Below are 5,000 nucleotides of genomic sequence, written 5' to 3' on the forward strand. Positions count from 1 at the left end.
TCACCAAAGTCACCACCAATTCCTTGCATAGATTTTGATAATTCTGACAAGATTTATCAGCATTTTCGTCCCTGTCTTTTATTTAAATGGAATCACGAATCGTCAAATCGTCATTTTGATTATAATTGCTAAATCTTGTTTATTTCTTACCTCTTGGTATCTTTGTTGGTTTATTATTTTCCTGTTTTTTTTATTTTCTCTTTAGTGTTTTTTCCCCTCCCGTTAATTGTCACCTTGTATAACCTTTCTTTCGTTTATTCATGAATTGCTGTCATGACCAAAAATCTTAAATCGTTATTGAAATATACATAAAAAAAAATAGCTAAGCAAAAGATCGTCATTATAAGACCAAAGAGATCCGAAAAAAATACAACAGTTCAATAATAAAACGTCAGAGAGAAAATACATCCAGAGGCTATGATGAATATAAATAAATATTCACAGGATGTTCCGCGGAACAATTATTTTGCACCACCAAAGCTACGATGACTCAGCAGATTCTCGACGCCGGGGTAAATTTCAAGTCTGACAAAGTAATGATCAGAATTGGCTCATTGTATCTATTCCGCCATTCTCTAACGCAATTCTTTTATCTTTAGAGAGAAATAACACGACGCATCATTTCACTAAACAGATATCTATATATTTTTTTCTTTCTTTCGTTCTTTGCGATGGCGTTTTATCCAATATATCTTTTAAAAAACAATACATGGCAACTGCGACCCCTCTCGTGGCGTGCGGGCAAGAAGGACACAACACGACATAACAATTCAATACAAGATTAATTCCGAAAGTTTTCTCTCGTCATACACGGTGTTCTCTGCGCGACATGTTTGCTAAGTATCATCTCACTTTCATTTCTTTAATTCTTGGCGAGTGACTGAGAATAACAAGGTAAAATGTTATTAAAAATTACATCTATAAGGTTTCTATTTGTTTATATGTCCGTGTGTAGGTTACATGTTATATATTGATAGAGACGTACATGTGGGTGTAAGTAAACTCATATCAGCTTATTTTTATAAGTTTATATACGTGTGTGTGTGTGTGTGTGTGTGTGTGTGTGTGTGTGTGTGTGTGTGTGTGTGTGTGTGTGTGTGTGTGTGTGTGTGTGTGTGTGTGTGTGTATGTGTGTGTGTGTGTGTGTGTGTGCGCGTGTGCGTGTGTGTGTGTGTGTTTGTGTGTGTGTGTGGGGGGGGGGGGGTTATGTGGGTGGGTGTTGGTGTGTGTGTGGTTATGTGGTTGAATGGTTGTGTGTGTGTGTGTGTGTGTGTGTGTGTGTGTGTGTGTGTGTGTGTGTGTGTGTGTGTGTTTGTGTGTGTGTGTGTGGTGGGGGGGGTTATGTGGTTCTGTGGGTGGGTGTGTGTGTGGTTATGTGGTTGAATGGTTGTGTGTGTGTGTGTGTGTTGTGTGTGTGTGTGTGTGTGTGTGTGTGTGTGTGTGTGTGTGTGTGTGTGTGTGTGTGTGTGGGTGTGTTTTGTTTGTGTGTGTGTGTGGGGGGGGGGGTTATGTGGGTGGGTGTTGGTGTGTGTGTGGTTATGTGGTTGAATGGTTGTGTGTGTGTGTGTGGGGGGGGGGGTTATGTGGGTGGGTGTTGGTGTGTGTGTGGTTATGTGGTTGAATGGTTGTGTGTGTGTGTGTGTGTGTGTGTGTATGTGTGTGTGTGTGTGTGTGTGTGTGTGTGTGTGTGTGTGTGTGTGTGTGTGTGTGTGTGTGTGTGTGTGTGTGTGGTTGTGTGGTTGTGTGGTTGTGTGGTTATGTGGTTATGTGGTTATGTGGTTATGTGGTTGAGTTGGTGAGTGTGTGTGTGTGTGTGTGTGTGTGTGTGTGTGTGTGTGTGTGTGTGTGTGTGTGTGTGTGTGTGTGTGTGTGTGTGTGTGTGTGTGTGTGTGTGTGTGCAGTGTGTAGTGTGTACATGCGTGTATTCTCGTGCATGTATAAATATAATTATGATGACACGCCACATGTAAACACTTATTTCCGGGAAATTCCCAGCTTCCCACAGCCTCAGCATCGTTATTGTAGATTGAATGCCCGAAAATTTCACAAACTTGAACCTATTCCTAAAATTTACACGAACTAAAGTGATCTAAACAAAACCAACGTGTTTACCTTGTGGGTGCCTGTCCCTCAAGTGTCCTTCTCGAGTAAATTGTCTTCTAAGCCAAATTCCCTCCGAACAATTGAACAGCGCGACTGAAAGAGCCGGATCGAAGAGGTGTTCGCAGTCTCCTCTTCGCCGTAACAATATCAACTGTTGTCGGTACTAACTTTACCTTCGGCTATAGATGGTTTGTGAGTAGTCACGTCGTGAATTTTGGTTTTTATTTCGAAACGAGGATTTGGTTATGATCTATTATGTCACTTTTTTATTCGTTGTACACATTTTCTTGTAATGCTGGAATTTATTATGTTGGTGGTTTGGGAAAGTATTGGAATAAGATTAAAATTATATTTTTTTTAAATGTTGCTTGGCACCTCACTCCACCTGCGGGAATTACAAACGTTGTGAACTCTGTTACAACTGCAGAGTTATCGACTAGACAATAAATACATTAAGAGAAACACTATAAATACATCAGTTACCTTTATTAGATACGTATCTCCACTGTGATTTGGACATTTACAACGTATAAAATTAATAATAGTGACAAAAGAATGACGAATTTGGCAACTACAGCCGCGTCCGAACCCGCCAAAAAAATTGGAAAGATTCCCATACAGTAACCGTTACTCGACCCATATCGTGTCAAATACTCTCCTCTCCCTAGCTATGTAATTACTTCATCTCTGTTTCAGGTGATGGTTTCTGCTCAAGTGTAAATGTCACTTTTTTCCTATTTTGTTGGGAGGGGGGAGGGGATTAAGTCGATATTTTTTTCTGTTCTCTAGCTTACAAACGGCATGGCGACCAAATCTATCTTTATCTTTTTATTTTCATTATCAATGTTACTAATAGTATGGCTATCCTCATTTTTATTATCGTTTTCATTTAACCATCATCATCATAACCGTTGTCACTGCTTACTCATTTACGATATTAGTTACCATTATTATCATTAGAATTAGCACTATTATTGACACCGTTAATTATATAATAATTGTAGGCCTTTATATTATTGTTTCTATCATTATCCTTATTATTACTATTATTACCATCATTATTAATTTCTATTGTTATCATTATCATTATTATTACTACTATTACCATTATCATTAGCATAATTATTATTGTCATTAACATTTATCATAACTATGATTATCAATATTGTTGTTTTATTGTTTGTTGTTGTTATTTTTATTAGTATTATGATTATCATTGAAACTATTATCATTATTATGATTATCATTAAGATTATTATCATGATTTGGTTATCATTACTATTAAAACCATCATCATTATCCTTATCATTATCACTGCCACTGATATCATTATCATTATCATTGCGCACCAATAATATCGCACCATCATCACTATTACCGTATTTGACATCACAAGTATTCATCGCCATGATAATTATTACCATCATCACTACGATTAGCAAAAGCATTATACTATTTTCATTATCATTATACCATTATTATCAGCAGTATTTGTATAATTGTTGTTATCATAACTATTTTCATTATCATTATACCACATAACTAACATATTTTCATTATCATTATACCATTATTATTAGCAATATTTTTACAACTGTTGTTATCATAACTAACATTATTTCTAACGTCTTCATCTTAATGGGCTTTGAAGATAAACAAAGAATATTCGTATGCTTGACATGTATAAATAAATAAACAAATGCATATTTATCAGTCTAGACATGTATATCAACCGGGTAAATAGATGGTTAAATGTACATCTATCAGATATATAGATAGATATGCCTACATTTTTGCGTTTGTATTTATGAAAATTCATTGGGTCGGGCCAGGCATAAGGTTAACAAACCGGCTGAATGTATAGGATAGTTTGTCTGTGAATCTAATGATAATTAGGTTGTTATCCGCTACTTAAGTTTAAATTGCTTGTTTCTTAAAGGCGGGAAAGACACGTCAAGGAATATGAATGAAAAGAAAAGTTTGTTGAGTGATCTGCTGTGGGATAAATTTAGCAGTGTGTTTGGTAGTTTTTGAAAATTAATGAAAATATGGTCGAAGGTGTGTTAAAATGGGGGGGGGGGGGAGTTTGTTGACACTCTTTGGCTTTATTCTTATCTCATTTTATTTTCATTTTATTGGGATATTACAATATTTTTTAGGATTATGTGACACGATTTTTGGTAATGTTGACTATATTTCTTTCATGATTAATTTTGTTACTAATATTATCATCTCTGTTAATGAAATGGGAGAATTTTTTTTAAGCTGACGATGATGAAATTTTAGAAATAAAAAAAAAAAGTTTTCCTAAGAGTTGAAATAGATATGCTTAAGAAAACATGTTCAAAAAGTGTCAGGGAATTTCGCTGATTAAATTTTCTGGTCCATTGTTCTGTGGGGGAAAATCTGTGACGATGAGGGTGAAAGTTCGGGGGAAATTAAGAAGCAGGGGAGAATAATGCGTAGGAATATTAACGAAATTATGATCTTAAAAAGTATCGGGGAATTTCATTGATAAGATATCATGGTGAGTGGTATTGTGTGAGGAATAAATCATTTATTATTGTAAATATTATTCTTTTTTTGAGCAGGGAAGGGTTTGCTAGAGAATACTAATGTAAACACGTTCGAAAAGATGCTAGGGAATTGTTGTGATGAAACTCTCAGCTGATTAATGTTCTGTGGGGAAAAATCATTGATAATTAGAAAATTCTGCGAAAATTATATAAAGCTAGATATTTAACTCTTCTTAAAAGAGAATGCCAAGGAATATCAATGTGAATACTTTTAATAAGATGTCAGGGAATTATTGGCTGTAAATGTCAGGGGAAAAATGAATGGTGCCAAGGAATAAAATGATGTTAGGGAATTTACGCTATCAAATACATGTGTTAAAT

The 5,000-nt window shown here is 35.5% G+C and overlaps 1 protein-coding gene across 1 annotated transcript in view; it reads right to left on the minus strand.

The window, feature by feature from the left end:
* The window catches only part of LOC113805763 (N-acetylated-alpha-linked acidic dipeptidase 2), a 41,878-nt gene extending 39,625 nt beyond the window's left edge, over positions 1 to 2,253 (minus strand). Inside the window, exon 1 of the mRNA XM_070115221.1 lies at positions 2,113 to 2,253. The gene's annotated coding sequence lies outside the window, so the exon portion shown is untranslated. The remainder of the gene's footprint in view (positions 1 to 2,112) is intronic.
* Between the last annotated feature and the right edge of the window lie 2,747 nt (positions 2,254 to 5,000).

This window comes from Penaeus vannamei, chromosome 37 (genome assembly GCF_042767895.1).
Source record: "Penaeus vannamei isolate JL-2024 chromosome 37, ASM4276789v1, whole genome shotgun sequence".
Classification (NCBI taxonomy): domain Eukaryota; kingdom Metazoa; phylum Arthropoda; class Malacostraca; order Decapoda; family Penaeidae; genus Penaeus; species Penaeus vannamei.